The sequence below is a fragment of the Natrix helvetica genome (genome assembly GCF_964273705.1).
Source record: "Natrix helvetica genome assembly, chromosome: 2".
In the NCBI taxonomy this organism is placed as follows: Eukaryota; Metazoa; Chordata; class Lepidosauria; order Squamata; family Natricidae; genus Natrix; species Natrix helvetica.
The window spans coordinates 136,533,211-136,556,750 of record NC_138552.1 but is presented as its reverse complement, the minus strand read 5'-3'; the positions used below and the strand labels follow the sequence as shown (position 1 = coordinate 136,556,750).

Sequence of the window (23,540 nt, the reverse complement as noted above, 5' to 3'; positions counted from 1 at the left end):
CACGCAAGACACCCTGTGCTCCCCCCATTTTTGGCACACGATCCAAAAAAGGTTAGCCATCACTGTCCTATAGTGTATGAATTTGGAGATAATTGCTTAAAAGTAAGTAAGTAAGTATAATCTTCATTGTCATTGTACTTAAATACAATGAAATTGTATAAAAGAGAAAACAGAGCAACAGGAGAAAAAAGAGAAAGGAGTAAGAAGAAAGCTTACTTATCAGCATTGAAGCTGGAGGGTGGAGGTCCAGGAAATTTATTCAAGGAGTGAATAGGCGATAGGAGGAGCTGGAATATTCTCACCATTTCATTTCTATACACTTCCATGGCTGCATAGCTACCTCTTGTGTTCCAGTAACATAATTTCTCAGAGCAACCTCCTCCCCATGTCTCAGTAGAATAGTTGTATAGCTACCCCTTGTGTTTCAGGATCATTACTGTTCTGTGTTAAGTTATATGTTTCTTAACTTTGCAGGAAGATCCCTAACACCTTCTTTTCTATTTTCCTAGAGCTGGGATGAAGGAAGAAATCTAGGCTGGAATGCCCCACTAAGATAAATAAGTTGGTTTCAGAGGATGCAGCCTGACTGATGTCTATGGAGATTCTCAGTCGTCCGGGTCATGATTTTCCCAAAGGGCAACTGGAATTCCTTCATTGTTTCCTTGAAGGCATTTTGCTTCTCATCCCAGAAGCTTCTTCAGTTCTAATGTAGAGCTCAATTCAGTTAGAACCGAAGAAGTTTCTTGGATGAGAAGCAAAGCGAAAAAACGAAGAAAGTCTAGTTGCTCTTTCAAAAGCATCTTTGGGATAGCCTGACTGATGGCAGTCTGTGACAATTTTCTTTTATGGGGGAACCCTGGGAAGAAGGGCCCTGACAGAATAGCACTTAGCAGTAGCACTTAGACATATATACCTCTTCACAGTGCTTTACATCCCTCTCTAAGTGGTTTACAGACTGAGCATATTGCCCCAACAATCTGGGTCCTCATTTCACTGACCTCGGAAGGATGGAAGGATGAGTCAACCTTGAGCTGGTGGGACTTGAACTGCCAAACCGCTGGCAATCAGCAGTCAGCAGAAGTAGCCTCCAGTACTCCATTCTAACCACTGCGCCACCACAGCTCTTTTGAAAACCTTTTATCTATCTTCTCCTGACCAGGGTTATAACAACATGACCAAGTATTAAAAACTTTTTCTGGGCTATTTAAACAGAGCAAAGCAAGGGAATAACTTTCTGACATATGTATTTAAAAATACACACACACACACACACACCATGTGTGTCTGTGTGTGTGTGTCTGTGTGTCTGTGTGTGTGTGTGTGTGTGTGTGTGTGTATTCCTCCTCCTGTTCATGTAGGATAAAGCCTGGGAAGCCTAATATAATTCCTTACATATAAATGCATTCTTGCGTGCGATTTTGATTTGAACCAAAAGACAGCTTTTATGTTTCATATTTTTATGTGCATTGTAAGTGTGGCACACAACATTTGAAGACTTAATTTGTGCTTTGGGTAAGTGTTTGCTGAACACAGATGGATAAGAATTGGCGAAAGAAAAGAAAAGAAAGGAAAAGAAAAGAAAGGAAAAGAAAAGAAAAAAATAATTTCCCACAAGCCCAAGTAGCTCCTTGCTTGCACATGAGAAATAATCTTGGCAAATGCAGCAAGAAAGACACATTTTTATTTAACTACTGTTCCTATAATCTCTCTCTCCTTCCGCATTGCTCAAGGCCTCTGGGTTTTGGCCCGCAGATTTTCCTTCCCTGAGTTCCAACTACCTTTGAATTTATTTTATGTGGGAAATCAGAGATCAAAAATCTCTCTCTCTCTCTCTTTTGTCTAAGATCTGCATTCACTTGATGGGCAGACAATTACTTCTGCTGTCTGCTTTCTGTCTTTTGCTATTCCCTTTCTCCCCAATTTTCTGAACACTCCCATCCCCATATTTTTTATCTGCCAGCAAGACATTTCCCATTTCAGAGCTGAAGAAGCTCTTTGGATGAGAAGCAAAATGTCTTCAAAGAAAAACCAGAAAGTCCAGTTGCCTCTTGAAAAGCCACCTTTGGGACAACCATGACCTGGATGTCCATAGACATCCACTAAGCTCCTTTTTCAATAGGAATGGGGTATGGTATGGTGTGATGCTTGCATTATTTTATCTGTTTTGTGCACCTCAATTCTTGCAGCTCATTTGGTTACAGTTCGAATACAAGGGTAGGAAACATCACAAAGAAAGCTATATCCTTTTTCTTTTATTTCACTTCACAATGTTTCAGTCTTGCACAAAACAGGAAAGACCATAAAAGTGAGCCAGGAGAGTCCAGCACCATTGCACCAAACCCCTGACATAGCAGCCGTTCCTGCTCCAACCTGTGCTTTATATTTAAACACAGACAGTCCGCAAGTTATGCAAGATTCAACTCAATCAGTCAATCAATCAGTCAATCAGTCAATCAATTAATCAAACCATCATTATTGTCCTAGACCAGCACAAATGCAACTCATTGATTGTAACAAGGCATGCAAAACATTGCTGCTCCTCCTTTTGCATACGTGGAAAAAGGTCGGTCCTTGTTTTGGTTATGGTGTGATCTGACTGCTCCACAAAAGCCAATGACCATGTTACAAATGATAATTGTGCTACACAAAAGTTGACTTGTCCAGGAGTCCAGCAATGCAGCAGTACAGAGCTAGGACTGTGTATAGTAACTACAAGTCTCCACCATGTCATTCCGGGAGATTTGCTCGGTAATGATCCTCTCCCTGAAAATAATACTTTTTAAACATTTCATATGTCAAATTTTATCCTGCTTTTTTGGGGAGAGTATTGAGAAATGGTAGTAGATGGATCTGATTGAGAAGCAGCATGAAGGGACCTGCTTCCACCAGTGTGTGAGGCCAAACAAACATCTCTCTCATCATACCCTCTTGCTACTTCACCTGTACACCTAACAGATTTTACCCACCTTGAGGCTGTCCTTGGATAATAGTATAGTAAGCAGGGAAAATACTATTGGAATCTATTATTATTATTACAGCTAATGATAACCTAGGGCAATTTGAGTCATGTCCTGGGGACAGGATGAAGGCAGTGCTGTTGGGGAAAATCCGTGGTGCCCAGATATGATTGTGTTACAGCTAGGTACAAGTAGGGACAGGTCTGTGTCTACAAGCTATCTACCCTGTTGTAAACGACTAATGAAGGCAACTGGAAAAAGGAATGATTCTGCAAGAAAACTGGCAGTAGTTTACTGGGATTTGAATTTTTAACTGTATACGGTTCTTTCCAGATTATTAATACCTGTAACCCTGTTAGCATTTCTAAATTAAACTAATCTCACCAAAGCCAAATGATGGAATATGATAAAAACTTTTTGGCTTTTTTTAATGTGTATTTAAGGGACGTGTTGGCTCAGTGGCTAAGATGCTGAGCTTGTTGATCAGAAAAGTCCGCAGTTTGGCGGTTCGAATCCCTAGTGCTGTGTAACAGAGTGAGCTCCTGTCCCAGTCATCCAGGTCATGGTTGTCCTAAAGGTGCTTTTTCTTCGAGAGGCAACTGAACTTTCTGGTTCTTAACAGACTTAGAAGGGACCTTGTAGGTCTTCTAGTCCAACCCCCCATCCAAGCAGGAGACCCTACACATCATTTCTGACAAATGGCAGTCCAGTCTCTTCTTGAAAGCTTCCAGTGACGAAGCTCCCACAACTACTGAAGCTGTTCCATTGGTTGATTGTTCAGAGCTGAAGAAGCTTCTTAGGTAAGAAGCGAAACATCTTCAAAGAAAAACCAGAAAGTCCATTTGCCTCTTGGAAAAAAAAAAGCACCTTTGGGACTCCTTTCTATCAATTCTGTACAGAATTCATGCCTTGAATTATGAAAGTAAACTGTGACGAGACAATAATACAGATAGTCCTCGATTTATTCATTTATTGACCATTCAAAGTTACAACAGCATTGAAAGAAGTGACTTATGGCCGTTTTTCACATGCCCATTGCAAAATCCCCATGGTCATATGATCAAAATTTAGATGCTTGGCAACTGATTTATAGTTATGACATCTGGAGTATCCCAGGGGTCATGTGATCAGTTTTTGCAACCTCCTGACAAGCAAAGTTAGGATTCACTTAACAACTGTGTTATTAACTTAACAAATGCAATGATTCTCTTAACAACGGTTGCAAGGAAACTCGTAAAATGGGGCAAACTCACTTAACAAATGTTTCACTTAACAACATAAATTTTGGGCTCAATTTTGATCGTGACTTGAGGACTACCCATATCCCTTTCTAAAAACTAACTGATTTCCACTGGAGGAGATGAGGTAAAGATTTGGATATCATTCATTTCCAGCTACTAGCAGTTGGTCTGCTTTCCAAAAACAGAATCTCAGGAAGGCCTCCTCTTTTCTTCTAACTTCAAAATGGGTGAAGGATTTCCATTTCTGTCCTTCCCTCCTCTGCCCCGCCTGGAAAAACACCTGGGCACTTCCACTGAACTCCCCTGCATTTCTGCCAGTGCAATTGCTCAATACACACAAATATATTTCAGTCCTGAGGCAATTGTTTGGTGATTTGTTTCTCAAAGTGCTTCCTGGCACCAAAACAGCAGCTGTATAATCATGCTCAAGTTACACTGATCCAGAAGCACATATTCCAGGGGTGTCCAAACTTTTTGCGAGGAGGGCCAGATTTGGTGAGGTGAAAATGTGTGGGGCCGATCATTCAGCCTGACATTCTTTGAACCCTTAACATTAAATGCGAATTAACTACCGTATTTTTCGGAGTATAAGACGCACCAAGATTTTGAAGAGGCAAATTAAAAAAAAAGATTTTGCACTCTCCCACGAAAATGGGCCTATTTTTTAAAGGGCATGAATAGCCTTTAAGAGGCTTCTAGAGTGCTCCTGGGGGCTAGGGGGGGGGGCAAAGTTGAGCAAAAAATGGCCCTTTTTTTGCTCATTTATGCCCTCCACAGCCCCCAGGATCACTCTGAAAACCACCTAAAGGCTATGCACAGTCATTTTGGTGAAGTGGGCAGAGTTTTGGGAGGCAAAAAATGCTGTATTCAGTGTATAAGATGCACCCAGATTTTTAGCCTCTTTTTTGAGGGGAAAAAGATGCATCTTTATACTTCGAAAAAAACAGTATTTTATGAAAGACTAAACAAATAACTCCAGTGGGGAGAAGAGGCTGTGGGCTTCTTGAAATTTGAAAAAGGGCCACATTTGGCCCCCCGGGCTGCGCTTTGGACATGCCTGACATATTCGGACTCTTAAGGCTCGAACACTTACTAAAATGTAAGCCCCAGTGAACAACATGGGACTAATATCTCAGGAGGGTTAAGGCTAAGACTCTCCTGGAAAACTAACAGAGCTTTCCCTGGCTCAGAATCTTCCAAATATGTCAACCAACAGCCAGTATTCTTAGGCCAGGGAATTTGGGCAGTTGAATTCCACACATCTGGAGGATACCTAAATTGGGGAGAGCCAGACATTGTAATTTAAAGGCATTGTTCAGTTTGTCCATGGTGGGTCCTAAATAGGTTGAAGAGAAGGAGAGAGAGAAACCGGAGCAAACACAACCTTGGGATTTTGTAGAGGTCTCCCATTGTAACCCTATTCAGACCTGACTAATTAGCTTTGAGCCCAGACAAGGTTGGCCAGGTGCTACTAACTACAGATAAATCATAGTGAGCATTATACTCTCTAGGGAATCAGGACTGCACATTTCTTTAAGGAAATACATTTTATTTATTATATAATTTCTGCCCTACTTTTTATGATTAGATTCAAATCAAGTCAGGATACAATTAATTAAACATAGGGAGTTCCAAATAATTGCACAGTATAATAGTTTAGTGAAGTTCTAATTAAGCATGTTGAAAACTTTAACAAAACTTTCAAAAGAGTTTTAGTAGTCCCAGGCCAGGAAAACACAGCACAAATAACTAAAACCCTGAGTGAACATAGATGTAGTACATTTTCACACTGCTTCTGAACATGTGTGTGTGTGTGTGTGTTCTGAACACACACACACACACACACACACACACACACACACACACACACACACACACGTTAAGCCTATTCATTCCCCTCTTGTTTATTTTCACCCAGTTGGATGAGTCCCAGAATGTGCCTTGTTTATTGGTGACAACTTCAGGGAGACGTGCCTGCTAGCAAGCAAGGGGCATCATTCCAAAGTCTTCCCTGAGGAGCTACAAGCAGGAGCTTGCCGAGCCTGAAGTTAGAAGGCTAGCCTGCGAAGGATCCAAACAAAGCAGCCATGGTGGCTAGGCTCTGCAAGAAAGAGCCAGACAAGAAGTTGTGAGAAGCAGCCAGAAGCTGCCACTGTGTGAATTTTCTGCCCAAGGTTTGTAGAGCTGCCAGACTCTCTGGCAGCTTGCTTTGCTCAAGCAAGGAACTTCACTTTCTCTGTCTAAAGGTCTTTTCTCATGATTTTGCTTCCCTGGGAGTGGCAGCGAGGCCTTGCCTTTTCACTGGCAGGCTTCTTTTCAAATCTCATAGTACAGGGGTGAGGAACTCGGGGAGGGGGCCGGGACGGGACCTTCTTGTGTGGCTGAATTACAGCCTCAGCGAAGGTATCCAGCTTGGACAGTGGTGAGGGATGCTGGGAGTCGTAGTTCAGTCACACAGTGTCCTTTGGCAGATATTGTAGAAGCCTAAATCTAGGGAACAAGCTTAAACCAAAACAAAGTTATGCTTCCATATACTTTTGGGAATTCAAAGGCTAATTCCTGGTTATTTTTTTCAATGGGGGGGGGGGGGAAAGTGAAGGAAAATTGAGTGAGGTGGAGCAGCTGTTGAAAGCCCAGGTAGGAGAACAGTCACGTTATCCCAAACAGGTGAAACTTATAATTTTTGTTCCTTCAATGTCCTTAGTTTGCTTCTCCGTAGAGAAGAGAATGAAAAAACAAACAAAGGAACCACTTTATAAAGCTAAATAGAATGATATATTTGGATTTTATATGGGCCAGCTAAAATTGAGGAAAGAGTTCTGGGAGAGGAAGAGTCAGAATGGTGATCAGATTGCTAGTTTAAGGGCCGTACCCTAAATTTGCCTTTGACCATGTTGGCTGAAGCCATGGGGGGTTGAAGTTTGGGAGGGTTGACATAGACTGCATGGAAAAACAACAACAACAACTGAGGTTTATTACTGTGATTCATAGGCTTCTTTCCAGAGAATCAATCTATTCAGCCTCAATAACCCTGAATAAAAAGGCCAATTCTTTAGTCACTACAACAAAGACTTGAGAATAATACTAATACTATTCATGAGGCAATTATTAATTATAGATGCAAATCCTTTTCGAAATCCCTTTGATGAATTTAGGAAAGTACCATCCTTAACATTTACCCTCAAATGGGAATGATTTTACACCCTGGAAGTGGTTGTAGGGAAATGGAAGAAACAATAAACCAAAGAGAGGCTACCTGAAAAATTTGGATTTCAATTTCCATCATCCCCAGGCTAGAGAGGAATTAGTTGAGTATATCTACTGGATGCTATATTGGGACTGGCTGGAAAAAGAGAAGTGTGTGGCTTATTATGATCAGTAGATGTCGCTCTATCTACACCAACAGTCAAGATTGTCTTTGAGTGGCCAGTAATTTAAGCCAAAAGTACAATTTTGTTAGCAGATTTGGGGGAAATGGAAGACTCACTCATGCACTTCCTACAACTTCATGACTCAGTGTTCACTCACAGCTGAACATGCCTAAGCAGATTCTACTGAATTTAAGGTGACTAAATTTATTCTAAAGACACATTTGCATATACACATTGTTGTTAAGTGGATAAAGGATGAATCAATGAAGAAAGTGGTAGTATTTCTAGTCCGCAGAGTTTAGTCCCACATTCTCAACACATACGGTAACTTCTTGAACTTAGCTAACTTGTATCAATAAGATAAGTTATTTAAACATTTACAACAAATTGATTCATTCAGTTACTCAGAGGGCAGAAACAAATGGTTACTTCAGACTTTATTGATCTCGTTCAAGAGCTGATGCCAAAGATTTACACTTTAGAGAACCACAAAAAGTTTTCTTCTGGTTTATGTTCTTTCTGGTTTATTCTTCTTCCTGAAGAGAGTTTGCTACAGAAGTGTTACACAAACATTGTAAGTTCTGGCACCCTTAGCAGCAGACATTCATTGGGTTAAATTGTTGTTATTTTGATATGGGCAATAATAACCATTTCAAAGGAAACATAGGTTTAGAATAAATTTTGCAGTAAATGTCAGTTTTGTCACTCCTTTATTTCTCACCAGTTCCTTTAATGTTAAGACACTTGTTTACTGTTACAAAATATGAAGTAATATATTTTTTCTAGTATGAATATTGATTATGTGCCATTAGTCTGTGTTGGTCCCAGAGATGACATAGATTTTCTCCATTATGATTGTTGTTATGGGAAAAATAGGAGGGCAAAGGAGTATTATATATGCTCACCACCTTGAGTTATTTATAAAAATAATAAAAGATGGGATAAAAAAAATGTCTATCTCTTTGTCCTTAACTTGGTCTTTTAGGCCTCCCAACTATGTACTCATCCCCATTGTAACTCAGTCCATCTTGCCACTGACCATCCTTTCATCTCTTTTCCAGAGAGCTGTGACTTCACACAATGTGTCTAAAATAGAATAATTTAAGCCAGGTTATTTTGCCTTAAGGGAGAACTCTGGATTGATTGCTTTGAGGTGTGTGTGTGTGTGTTTGAGTTTATAAAATACAGATGTATTAAACATTTCTTTTAAATAAATTATTAAATTCAATTTAAATAAAAAATACAGCTTCGCAAGGACAGGGGAAGGACATTTTCTAAGTGTTGGGTGAAGTGAAAGGCATGGGGGAGATGATGTCAGGGGAATGATGATTTTTTGGGAAACTGTTGTTAGCAATTGGATGCAAGATGTCTGCTCATTTAGGTTGATGAGAAAAATGATATGGGAGGTGAGTGAATTTTAGTTGTGATGGAAAGAGCAAGATTGCAATAGCACTTAGATGTATATACCACTTCCTACTGCTTTACAGCACTCTCTAAGCTATTTACAGAGTCAGCATATTGCCCCCAACAATCTGGGTCCTCATTTTACTCACCTCGGAAGGATGGAATGCTAAGTCAACCATGACTGGTCAAGATAAAACTCCTGGCAGTGAATAGAGTTTGCCCACAATACTGCATTCTAACCACTACACCAGCAGAGCTCTGGTGGCGCAGAATATGATGGGAAATATGTGCCAAACCATTATAGGTGAAGAGATCAGCAGAGAAAATGGCAGCAAATCTATGTAAAACTACCCATAATAACTGAATGCTCTACTATTAAGATAACAGACCAATATCCCGCAAGAAGAGCTGTGTAAGAACATTATTCAGAGTGAACACAAATACATTGCAGCAACCCAAAACACCCCCCCAAAAAGGGAACAGACCGCCTATTCCACAGCATCTTCACGCAAAATGGATACCCATGAAACTTTATTAAAAAGAGCCTAACTACTCAAACTTCTCTAGGCAGAAATGACTCTCATAGATGTTTGTCCTGGGTAGAAATATGGGTTTCCACTCCAAATGAGGTGAGATTAATGGGGCTCTGGTGAAGATGGTGACCACCACTTTGTGGAATAGGATGCTGGTCAAATCAGCAACTGTTCTGACTTCACTTTAGAAGGCAGTCAATATGGAGGTATTGTTAAGAAGGAGTTTGAAGCCTTTTGAGGTTGCTTGACTAAATGAGTTGGCACTACTTGATATTAAAAGTGACCTAGTCTTATTTTTTTTACAGCACTTGCGCTTTGTTTTATCTCATCTGTAGTATCCTTTGCTTTGACTTTTGTGAACTATTGGAGGTCTTGACATTGTGGTGAGTATAGAAATATGAAGAAATAAGTGTTCTTGGAAACCTGAAAAAGCAGCAGAGAGGAGAATGTTGTCTGCTCACCAGCTTTTTGCTCATGCCAATTGCGAATGCTTTCGGCAGTTATAGAAGAAAAGCAATTACTGAGACGCTCAATCCCATTTCTTTCCAACCGTTGCCAGCTATACAACAGGTGGTCTAAAGGGAAGAATAACCTTTCATTCAATGAAGCATTTGCACTCTGGGAAAAGAAAAGTATTTGGCACGTCTTCTATTAGTCTGTTTGCTGAAGGGAAGAATAGCTTTAATCCCTCCCAGTGTTTCTTATTATTATTTATTCAATTTATTTGAATGAGGAAGAAGATAGGCAGTTGTGTCTTGTTCCTAACCTGTCTTCAGGTAAAATGACTTCCCTGGCAAATCTTACAGAGGTTGAGATGGATCTTGAGAATCTTTAATTTTTTTAGATTGTCATTTTTGTTTGTAATACATTCTTTTATTACCTGGCTCACTCTTGAGTGTTGTTTTCATTCATTGACCTTCTCAGAGTTTTTTTTTTTTGAGTTAGGCAGGCTATAAAGTGATAAAATAACCAAATAAATAGACCACCGAAATAAACATAATAGGCTTTCATCAAAGGGTACGTTTCCTTTACCATTTGTAAACCAAGGTTTCTCTCCATTAGGCTTCAGTTGGAAGCAACCAACATAAAGTTAAATCTGGTTTAAAATTAGGCTCTCGGGCAAACTGTGTGTGTTTCTAAAGTGAACTTTCACTTTGCAAACTAGACTAGATATATTTAAATTTCCAGCTGGTATATTTTAATCTGAGCATCCTTGCCTAGGACCACAATCGTAGGCTGGAAGGGAAGAGCAGGCCAAGACCAATTACATAGCTCTGTATTAGCAAGGAGAACAGGAAAGAGGACTATTTGGCAGGGGTCTTGTCCTAGAACTCAGAACTGAAGAACCTGTGTGTATGGGTGTGTGCGTCACATCTTGTAAAAAGACAAGCAACTGCAGTGGGTTAAACACAGGCAGATGATAAAATATGTGTCATCAGTGCAAGATGCAAATCCTGTGACTTATATATTGGCATCCAGCATCAGGACACAGGTACAAAAGACCAGAATATGTGATGACATGATATCATAAGGTACATTTCGCAGTAGCCAGGCTTTTGGTAAATCACCACGGCAAACTGACATCCCTAGACAAAAAACACTGAATCCAAAAATAATGCTCAAATGCAGGATTCAGGCTACCAAAATCTCTCCAGAGTAAGGGGAAATCACAAGATCACCCATATATACTCTAGACAGCTATTATATTTTTGTGTGAGCACACAGCAGGAACTGAGTTTTTGTGGTTGGCTGGGAAACGTGGGATTTCATCTTGCTTACAGCTGCTAATGTTATCTATATGAAATCTAGGTTTGACTAAGATTCACCTCTTAATCACTTTGGATTTAGTTTTTTTTAAAATTAAGAACATTTAGATTGACAACTCCTATTGAAATCACCAGATGAGCTTTTCTTCAATTGTTTTATTATAAAGTTTAATTACAAGTTTAAAGGATTGTAACAATATTTAATGTACAGCAAAAAGATGATTAATGTTGGCTAATTTTAAACTGATTAAGGCTCAGATGGAACTTAATTTAAGACCGTAGCTAATTGAAAGAACCCTTTCTTGTGGAAAATGTTTATACTTAGGTAAAACTGGCAAATGGAACAGAAAAGATGATTTTGTAAATTGGACATTAGAAGGCACTAGATAGATGGATATTTAAAAAAAAAGAATTTTGGTGAATGGGTGCAGGAAGTTTTACAGCCATCCATCCATCCATCCATCCATCCATCCATCCATCTATCCATCCATCCATCCATCCATCCATCCATCCATCCATCCATCCATCCATTTCTATAGTTGCCCATCTCTATTAATCTCTGGGTGGTTTACAATTAAAAAAAATATTACAATTTAAATATTAAAACACTTAAAAAAAAACAAGAAAAACATCCAAAATAAATATACACAGCAGCCAACATACTTGGCTAGTTAGCAATAAAGCCAGAAAACAGGCCCCTTGACACATTCAGCACTCCAGGCTCAGAAAAATTGCCAGGTTTTGAGGGCCTTTCAAAAGGCTAACAGAGTTATATTTCTGATGACTGATGACGGGATACATTTTTTTAGCAACATTATGGAAATAATTTAGCATAACCCTTCTTTTTTTTGTGGGGGGGGGGCATTGTTTTGGGCTTTCCAGTCTGGTCCACAACCCTAAGATTTGCTAGTGGTTTCCCATCCAAACATCAGGCCTGTTTAGCTTTTCAGAGATCCATCAGATTTGGAGAGTTGATGCCACCTGCTGTGGTTGCCTGGGGTAACATGATACCCATAACTGCATATGCTGATTGAAGTGGACATAACTTGTTTGGTGGGGAGAGATGGATGCATAACACCATTCTGTCCAGCATCAAACTTATCTATCTGTATCACTAGGACTCAAAATGACAACTATAGTTTATTAGAGACAAAAAAAAATACACACAAACACAGAGCTTTGGGTTTATTAAAATTCCAAATGATATACTAGTAAACTGGCAGTCAAATGCTATACTAGTAAATTGCTTCTGAAAAGTTGTCAACTCCTGCATTACAACATACATTGAGTCCCCTCATTGTATTCTTTTATGCACAAAGATGATAGGGATGTCATTCAGAAGGTGATCTGTACACAGAAATCTGCTTCCTTGTGTACTGGATAGAAGGATTATGCACACAGTGTAATTCCAATTTTTTTATTTTTTTAAATTTTATTGTTTTAATTAGACAGAAAACACACCAACAAAACACTCTTCAATACATCTTCCAGCAAGCATGTCGATTGGTTACAATTAAATTCCGTGCATTACTACAATCATTCTTTATATTTCATTCAAATTGAATTGTACATTTTAAATCAAAAATCTTTATACCGTCAATATACCAACATTCTCCTTTAACTGTATTTGTTTGAAAGTACTTTTATCTAGAATCGTTCATATTTATATTATCCAACGAATAAACATTTTAAAACCGACAACAATCTGTAAGAGCTACCACATTCTACTTATTTATCGCCTAGTATTCTTATTTCTTTCCTCCATCTATCTATACCATTTATCCCATATCTGATAGAATTCTGATTCTTCTTTTCCCTGGATTTCTTTAGTTAGTTTGTCCATTTCAGCACAGTCCATCACCTTTCTTATTATTTCATCTTCACTTGGAGTTAGCTTGTTTTTCCATTTCTGGGCATAGGCAATCCTTGCCGCTGTTATTATATGCAGTATTAAATACTGGGTTTCTTTTTTGTATTTTGCAGGTAGTAATCCTAATAAGAAGATTTTCGGTTTCCATTCTATTTTAACTCCCATTATTGCCTATAGCCAGTTTTTAATCTTTTTCCAAAACTTTTTAGCCTCCTCACAGGTCCACCATAAGTGGTAATACATTCCGTGTATCGATTCACATTTTCAACATTTTGGGGATGCATTTGACGATATTTTGGCTAACCTTGTTGGTGCCAGGTGCCATCTATAAAACATTTTATACTGGTTTTCCTTATATGCGACTGAGAGTGTCATTTTTAAGTTTGTTCCCCAAAATTTTTCCCATTTATCTAATTCAATATTGTGTCCAAAGTTCTGTGCCCATTTTATCATTTGTTCTTTCACAATTTCTTCTTCCATTTTATATTTCAGGAGAAATTTATATATTCTCCCTATCATTTTTCTATCTGGGCTTTGAATGATTTTATCCAATTTGTGTGATTCTGTTTCAATGTCATATAATTTGGTATCATTATTGTATTTGGTTTTGATTTGCAGGTAGGTTAACCAGTCCACTTTCATGTTCTGTTCTGCCAATTCTTCAATTGTTTTTAAGTTTCCCTGTCTATCAATTAAGTCTCTATATCTTAGCATTTTGTTCCAATCTATAAAATTTGGGTGGGTCGTCCTTTCTGTCAGTGATAGCCAATTCGGGATTTTCACGTAATGGATTTTTTTTTATTTTGAGCCATTTTTGCAATAACGCTCTTCTAATTAAGTGTTTTTGAAAGTATTTGTGGGTTTTATTTTTATCATCCCATAGGAAAGTGTGCCAGCCTGCTTGCAAATCATGGCCTTCCAAGGTCAAAATTCTTTTATTCTTTAGCTCTATCCAATCCTTCACCCATGTTATTGATACTGCCAGTGCGTATAAATCCCAATTTGGTAATGCTAAACCTCCCCTCTCTTTGCTGTCTTGCAGTGACTTTAGTTTGATCCTCGCTTTTCGTCCCTGCCAAATAAACCTAGTGGTTATGTTATTTAATTCTTTAAATAATTTTTTTACCTGGGTTAATAGGTGCGGCTTGCAATAGGAATAAGATTCTTGGTAAAATATTCGTTTTGATTGTCGCTATGCGTCCCATGAGTGATAGTTGAATATTTTTCCAATTTTCTAAGTCTTTCTTTATTTGTATCACTAATTTGTTATAGTTATCATCTTTAATTGTGGAACATTTTGCCGACACCCAGATCCCCAGGTATTTCACTTTCTTAGCTATTTGCATATTGGTTATTGTTTCCAGTTCCTCTTTTTGTCATGTTTTTGGTTATCATTTTTGTTTTGTTTTTATTGATCTTTAATCCTGCCACTTCGCCATATTCTTCTAATTTTTGAATTAATTTCTGACTGGAATCTAATGGGTCCTCTAGTACAAATACTAAGTCATCGGGATAGGCTTGGGCCTTATATTCTTCATTTTTGAGTCTTAAACCTTTTATTCCCTGGTCTTTCCGAATTTCATTTAATAAAATTTCCAAAGTCAATATGAACAGCAAAGGAGAGAGGGGGCATCCCTGTCTGACTCCCTTTTTTATTTCGATCTTCTCTGTTAATTCTCCATTCATCAGAACTTTGGCTGTCTGGTTATTATAAAATCCTTCTATCATTTTTATAAATTTTTCACCGAATTTCATCTCATCCAATACTGTTATTATAAATTTCCAAATTACATTGTCAAATGCTTTTTGTGCGTCAAGGAAAAGTACCATTTGTTTTTCTGGGTGCGCCTCATAGTACTCTATTATGTCTAGGATGATTCTCGTATTATTTCTAATGTGTCTGTGGGGTAGAAATCCATTTTGGTCTGGGTGTATTCGTTCATTTAAAACCTGTTTGATTCTTCCTGCCATAATTGCTGCAAATATTTTATAGTCAGAATTTAGTAATGAAATTGGCCTGTAGTTTTGAATTTCTTGTAGGCTGGTTTCTTCTTTTGGGATTAGCAATATTATTGCTTCTGTCCATGTTTCCAGTATCTTGGCTTTTCCTAAGATTTCATTAAACATATCCACCCCTAACTCTTCCAGTATTATTTTATTATATTTGTATAGCTCCACCGGTATTCCATCTGGTCCTGGTGTTTTATTACTTTTCTGGTTTTTCAGAACTGATTCCACTTCAGCTAACGTTATTGGCCTGTTTATCGCCTCCCTTTGCTCTTTTGAGATTGGTGTTATCTTTGCTGTGTTTAAATAATGCTTTATTTTATTTTCCTCCATACTGTCTTGTGTGTATAATTTTGTGAAGTATTTATGAATAATTTTCTTCTTTTCTTCTGCTTTATATTGAATTCTTTCCTCCTCGTCTTTCAATTGCTATATCATCCTTTTTTCTCTTTCATTCTTCAGTCTGTATGCCAGCCATCGTCCAGGTTTGTTGGCTTGTTCAAAATAGTTTTGTCTGGCCGCTTTAATTTTCTGCGCTAATTCCTTTTGATTTATTAGGTTGAGCTTATGTTTGATTATCTCTTTTTTTTCTTTTTTACTTTTATTCTTTGGGTCTTTCTGGAGTTCATCTTCAGCTTCCATAAGTTCCTTTTGCATATATTCTTGTTGCTTTTTTTGTTTTCTAGTTTTCCTCGCCATATAGGCAATTGTAAGGCCTCTTATGTATGCTTTCATAGTGTCCCAGAGATTTTGAATTGAGGTATCTTCTCTTTTATTTATTCTAAAAAATTGTTTTAGTTCTTTCTCCAGCATTTGAGTGTATTCTGTATCATTTATAATGCTTGAATTCATCATCCATCTTTTTCTTCTTCTTTGACCTTTCCATCTTAATTTTATTGGATTATGATCTGCCCACTCATTTGCTTCTATTTCAATTTCATCTACTTGATTGCATAGTCCAGATGAAATCCAAGCCATGTCAATTCTTGATAGTGACTGATGGGGGTTCGAATAAAAAGTATATTGCTTTCTTGTTTTGTGCCTTTCTCTCCAAATATCGTGTAATTTATATTTGATTGCCATTTCAAAAAAGGATTTGGGTAGCATATTTTTTTGTTTTGTTTTTCTTTTTGCTTTCATAGTCCATTTTTTTGTCCGCTATTGCATTACAGTCCCCAATTAAGCAAATATTTTCATATTCTAATTCGTTTATTTTGTTGTAATTCCAATTTTAATATGCTAATTGCAGTTTAATTTTACTGAGAAAACTCTGCCTTTAAGTACATAGGAGCAAGCCAATGCATTTTATCAAGGAGAAATATAAATGATTTGGAGTCTGCATGCCCTATGTTTTCTATGATACTCTAGTGAACATTTCTGTGCTCAGTACAAACATTTCCAAAAGTTGTTTCCTAGTTTGGCACTCCCTTTCCACTTGAAAGTAACCAAAGGATGAATGTTTTCCTGGATTAAAAACAGTTCTCATTATTTAGGATGGCAGTTAGTGGCTAGGAATAGGGCAAAATCTTATTTTAGCAACATAAATCTCACCATGCAAATCAACTCACTCTCTCTCTCTCTCTCTCTCTCTCTCTCTCTCTCTCTCTCTCTCTCTCTCTCTCTCTCTCTCTCTCTCCCCCTCCCTCCCTCCCCTCCCTCTCCTCTCTGTCATCATGTTAATCTCTATTATTGGAAGAAAATCAGACTTTCCATCTGATCAGGCAGATTTGGGAAGCTCTTTTCTAATTTTTAATAATATAGGATTGAAGAATTAACAATCATTTTCTAAGTTTTAAAAGATCTGAGTGCAAATGCACGTATTAGGGTTCAGAGAAATATTCTAAGCAGCTGAATCAGAAAGTCAAACACTTAAACCCACCATGGACAACTATATTTACATCATTGCGAACACACATACTTTCTTCCAAAACCCAAAATTTCCACCTATTCTCCAAAGTGTGTTATTAATTTTCATGACATGTATCATAGCAGAATGATTGCATTTTTGAGCTTGGTTTCTTTCAACATGATCTAGTCTCTGCTTTCTAAACCACTTGTTTTTATATCTATTACATAGAGGAAGCACCGAAGTCAACAAAAGAGGAACTGGGATGGACGGCTTGTGTTGAAGAAAGATTGCCAACTGCAAAATATGGATATAATTTTATAATATAATTTTATAATTAAAGTAATAAGTGGGGTTTCCTGCTATTGTTTAAAGACGTGTCGTGATACATTTAAATCATCGATAAAAACATAAGAAAATGCTACTAAGTAAGATGTTGGCAGCAAAGCTGGTACCGAGGGGAAAGAGCAGGCGAAGGACATGTGCAAACAATTTCGTGGGAATAGTTCTGTTTATGGCATGTAGATTCTGTTTTAGGAACTCTAACCACTTAGAAAGTATTTTCATTCATGCCAGAATGAGGTTTTGCTTGTTTGTTATTGAACATCTTATGTGGATAGACTTTTTTTTTACTGGCAAGTATGCTTGGTGTGTGAAATAAATATTTTAGTTGAATTATTTAAAAGCAAGTAGAAACTATCACAGTTTGGGTGCAATGCATTGAACCCAACCTAGTTTGTGTGTACATGTGCGTATATACACATTAGGTATATTACATTAGAACAGAACAGAACAGATCAGAATAGGATTCTTTATTGGCCAATTGTGATTGCACACACAAGGAATTTGTCTTTGGTACATAAACTCTCATTGTACATAAAAGCTTTAAGTGATAAATCATGATAATAGTCATCATAAAAATACATTCTTCATAAAATAATATAACACAGTGATAGAATCAACATAAATCATACTAGAAAACTAAATAAAATAATATAAATTGTAAAGATACAAGCAAAAAAGTTATAGTCATAAGTAGAAAAGGAGATAGATAATAGGAAAGATGAGAAGAATAATATTAATACAGTCTTACTAAATAGTTTGATAGTGTTGTGGGAATTAGTTGTTTAGCAGAGTGATGGCATGGGGGGAAAACTATGCATATACTTTTATCTGTACATATTAATATATATCCTTATACATTATGCAACTGAAGATAATGGCCAATATTCAAGGAGTCAGTGAGTTCCATGTTCCATGCACCATTTCTGATTCCCAATTGGCTGTCCCTTCACGTTATCCAGTGAATCCCTACTTTAGAATCTGAAGGATTTTCAAACATGCCTTGTAGAATGATACAGTGGAATTTATATCCTTTAAAAATGGGGAAGGGAGCACAAGAACCTCGCTTGGGTGGAACCAATCTATTGGATGCATCATGAATTATGAACAAGAGTTCCTATCTTTATTTAAAATGATGCACTCTGTTTTTATGAATTCAGAACACAAGAAGTTTTTAAATTGATAGGTTGTCCTATGCCATTTATATTCAGGGCGGTGAATCACCCACACATCCATCACTAAATCTGTAAGAAAACAACACAAGATGGTTTAAGTTAAGGTCAGCTAATATTTCTAAAAATCCTGAGGGAGGTGGGTGGGAAATACTAAAACACTCAAATATGTTACCACTTAAATCTTCTAGGCTAGGGGAAGGAATCTCACCACTGAAGTTTCATATCATCCCTCTCTTTAATTGCCATTCACTTCAGTGGCTGGGGATTGGCATGTAAATGGATGGATCAGATAGGGAAGGAAGCATTTTTTAAAAGTTTGTTTCATATATAAGAAAACACAGATTGGTATCATGTACCGACATTTTTAACGCAGTGAGTAAATATGTAGGAGGTTTTTCCTTTGCCCGAGATAACATAGCGCAGCCTCAGAGCCATCTTTGTCAGATATGAGATCCGGTAAAATCCCAGAGCCTTTCCAGAAACCGGCCTCCAGAAAGGACTTTTAATATGCAATTCAGCCTTCTTTTTCGTTGAATAAGTGCTTGGGAGTCTAATTAAGTTTGATTGTGGCGATCCTATTTGTTAATATTTCCATCCCAGCTGTGTTTTCGTTATTTGGGGTTTTGTTTTGTTGCAGAAGGGACATAGGAAGAAGGGACGTTTTCTTCTGTCCACTAGTGCGTGACCTATTGTCCTGACCCTTTCTGCTTTGCCAGCTTGATTCTGGTATCTGACCAAATTGGAGAAAGCTTGGGTGGCTGACTGTGAGGAAGTAAAGATTGCAGAGAGTGCATATAATTTCTATTTTTACATCAAAATTAAACGAGGGCACGCACCATTTTATGCAGGAGTAGGAGATGGTGAATTCTATGTTGATCAAAGTAACCATGAGATAACATGAAAACTACCTCTTTAATACCTGCCTTCTCGTCTATGTTTCTTTTGACTGCAGCACAAACTGTCCACATTTCAGTACCAACACTGAACTCATTGACCTCTTGCCCAGGTTTTTTTTGGTCAAATAGAGAAGGAATATCTGAGCATTTGCATCATTCAGTTTCCTGATTGCAGATGAATGGAAAGGCAGACTCATTGCTTATTTCAAACTGGGAATTCAACTCTTATTTCAAAGGTTTCGGATCTGGTTTGGTAATGTGATCGTCTTGCTGGGAAAATTAAAGGAAACATGAACATGAATTAAGCATGCGGGGATAGGATATGGCTTTTATTTTATTAACTCGGCAAATTTCTTGCTCTTATTCCCTCGTAGTTTACATAACATTGCTGGAATTTCTTCGCTGTTGTTTTTCTTTCTTCCAAGAATGAGCACACAGCGATCTGTGCTTACTCAATACCTGGTCTTTTTCCAGCAAAAGAAAATATGAGTTGATCTAGTTCATTTCCAGTATTTGTTGTTCCAACTTGCTAGTCTAGTTTGCTTCCACTAATTACTGTTCTATCTACTATAGGAAGTAAATGGATGCTTTGATTATGTGATAAAATCCTAAGCTCAGAGTTTTTATAAGCGTCTTATAATGTCTACAAAACTGACCTTATATTTGTTGGCAATGTAGTGATTTAAACTAGTCCAGCCTTTTCTTTCCCAGCCTGGTGCCCTCCAGATGTTGGGAATACAGCTCCAAAATATTTGATACATTTTAAATATTTATATTCTGCCTTTAAAACAAATGTTTTCCCAGGGCGACTTCCAATAATCTAAAAATCATGATTTCAAATTTAAATTAAAGCAGTACCTAAAGTATAGAAACTATATTAATGATATGTAATATTTATGTTATTTTTATAAAACAAGCATTAAAATAGTAGCAAGAAATGGATTAGAAGCTGTGTGCAATATAAATAGGAATATGTAAATATACATTTATAGCTGGAAAAAACAGAAAAGTTTTCCCCTGGTGATACAGAAAGAATAAAGGCAGATCTTAATGGAGGGCATTCCAGAGGAAGTGGGTCACCACTGAAAAAGCCATAGTTAAGCATGGAGGGCCCCCAAACAGTCCTTCAGTGGGTCATTTAAAGCAATGTTTCTCAATCTTAGCAATTTTTAAGACATGTGGACTTCGGTTCCTGGAATTGAAGCACTCCTATGATGCAGTCCCATGCTAGATGAGGAATTATGAGAGTTTAGGTTCACACATCTTAAGCTTTCCAAGTTTGAAAAACATAGATTTAAAGGTTCATGTAGGATCTTTTCACAAAAGGTTTCTTCAGATACTGTACTTCCAAGCTGTGAAGGATTTTGTATATAGAAATCAGTGCATTTAGTTGGGGCCAGAAATCAACCTGGAATAGTGGAGATGCTATATTATGACAAATATTGTGATACTATTTAAAAGTTATCTGTAAAACAGAGTTCGAGCCAACATCAATGAAAGAGAACTCAGAATACCCCTTTTCCCTGAAAATAAGACCACCCCAGCTAATAAGCCCAATTGGGCTTTTGAGCGCATGTGCTAAAATAAGCCCTCCCCTGAAAATAAGCCCTCCCCGAAAATATTGCAACACAGCAGCAGCCATGATGTGACCACGCTTGCCACCTCCTGCACCTCAAAAATAACAAGACCTCCCCGAAAACAAGACCAAGCGCTTATTTCAAGGGTCAAAAGAAAATAAGACCCTGTCTTATTTTCAGGGAAACACGGTAGACTTATTTAGAAATGAGAGAGGCAGATACACATCATATATTTGGCATACCAAACTCCCCATAGCAGGTAAATAAACTTCTGGAGATTAAAACAAAAAAACAAAAAGAAAAACAGATCCTGGAAGAACAAGGATGCGACTGGAGAGAGAATCATTTAAAGTGACAGCATGCCCATTAGTTGAGTACATAGCAGTTTAGTCCACTATCTGGCATGATTATCAAAGCCTTGAAACATAGGTTTCAGTGGAACCTCTTTATAAAGGACTCCCATACTCTTGAACTAGATACTTGATCAGCTGTAGCTGCAAGAGCCAAGAGAACGACTGGAGGAATGAGAATGGAAATGAGGGCAACAATCATGTTACAATAGGTCAGTAAAGTTTGTAACTCTTGGGATCCCGTGTGCTCATAACTTGCCAAAAAAAAAATGCTAGCTGCTTTTCTAACTAATTCCTAGGGGAAAACAGAGAAAGGAGTCCCTCTAAGGCAGCGGTTCTCAACCTGTGGGTCGCGACCCCTTCTGGGGTCAAACGACCTTTTCACAGGGGTCACCGAGGAGCCTCCCATGGAGAGGCTGGCGAGAAGCCAGCCCGAAGGGAAGGAGTGGCTCGGGTTCCCCGCGCGGCGGAAGAAGAGATGCCAGAAGACTGACGGGTCTGCTGCTCCTCTCGCTGAAGGTGGTCGAGCACCCAAGATCAGAGTGTGCGTATATGTATGTGTGTGTGTGTGTGGTGGGTGGGGGGAAAGTAGGAGCCGGAATGGAGGCGAGGAGGGAGAAAAGAGAGACACACGCAGCACAGAGGATGCTGGGAAAGGAAGGCTCAGAAAGGAGGGGAATGGAGAGCAGCAGCAGCAGCTGGTTGAGTGCAGGGAGGGAAGAGCTCCAGTTCTCCTGCGCTGCAAAGGGCTCTCCTTGCGCAGGGCTCTGGAACTCTTCCCTCTCTGCATCCAAAGATGGCTGCTCTGGCTCTTTCTTGAGCCAACACGAAGGGGACCATGGCTGGCGTTGACCTGAATCTGGCACTGAGGAGTCTCCTGCGCAGTGCAGCCAGCTATTCACTTCTCAGTGGCGGCAGCGGAAGGAGTCGCTGTCCCCGCCACAGTGATCCCGGCCCAGGAGGGTATTTTGCTTGCACGCGCAAGAAAGAGATGAAAGAGAAAAGGGGAGAAAGAGAGATAGATAGATAGAGAAATGAAAGAGCTGGAAGGAGAGAATGGGAGAGAGGGAAAATAGAAACAAATTAGAGGGAGAAGGAGAGGGAGAAAGAACTGAAAGAGAGCTGAAGGGAGAGAATGAGAGAAAGGGAAAAGAGAGGGAAACAAATCGGGGAAAGAAAGGAAGAGAAAAGAAAGAAAGAAAGACAATAAAAATACATCCTGCATATCAGATATTTTACATTACGATTCATAACAGTAGCAATGTTACAGTTACATAGTAGCAATGAAAATAATTTTATGGTTGGAGGTCACCACAACATGAGGAACTGTATTAAAGGGTCACGGCATTAGGAAGGTTGAGAACCATTGCTCTTAAGGGTTACAAAAGCTATGCAAGTATAGCACCTTTAAGCTGCACAGTCACAGTAACATGGGATCAATTGATGGTGAGAGGAGCTTGAGCAGATGCTAAAAGAAGAGGAAGAGAGGAGGATGACCCTTTGGGTCATCGTTTCAGAGATATCTCCTTACTGAAACAGAGAAACAGAATGACCATGGGCTAGCAAAAAAAAATCAGTGGGAACAGGAGCATCTTCTGACTGATTCTTGGCTTCTTCATGGAATTTCTTCATGGGAAATTGTAGTAAGCGTCAGAAATAAACATGCATGTCCTCATTACATTCAATCCATTGCTGGACCCCATGATTGTGAACACATTTCTCCTGATATCCAGCCTGGGAGGAAGGTGATTGAGAAGGTAGTTGTGCAACAGCCTGGATGAAGCAGATTATTTGGATCTCTTTCAGTCAGATTTTAGATCTGGATCTGAAACATAAATGGGATTGGTTTCCCTTATGAATGGGCTCTGATGCAGGCAGGATGGTGGTGTTTTGTCCATCCTTGCCTTCCTTGATCTCTTGGCAGCTTTTTATATCATTGACGATGGTATCTTTCCCGACTGACAGAGAGAATTGGAATTGGTTGCAACAGTGTTTTGTTGGTTCACCTCATTTCTCTGAGATTAATTCCAGTTTGTGATGATGGGGGAGATGTCACCCTAGGTTCCTGCTATGTGGGGTGCTGTAAGGGCCATTGCATTTCCTTCTCCTATTCAGCAACTACATTAGACCTTTGGATGAGCTCACTCATTGCCGTGGGGTGAGGGATCATCAGTATGCTCCTGGTGAATTAAACAATCCTAGTAT

General features: G+C 38.5%; 1 long non-coding RNA gene across 1 annotated transcript; it reads left to right on the top strand.

The window, feature by feature from the left end:
- The first annotated feature begins 6,167 nt into the window (after positions 1 to 6,167).
- On the top strand, positions 6,168 to 17,349 carry LOC309385631. Its single transcript, XR_014174266.1, has 3 exons — positions 6,168 to 6,372; positions 9,812 to 9,889; positions 17,227 to 17,349. It is a non-coding gene; the product is annotated as an uncharacterized lncRNA (long non-coding RNA).
- Positions 17,350 to 23,540: the final 6,191 nt, after the last annotated feature.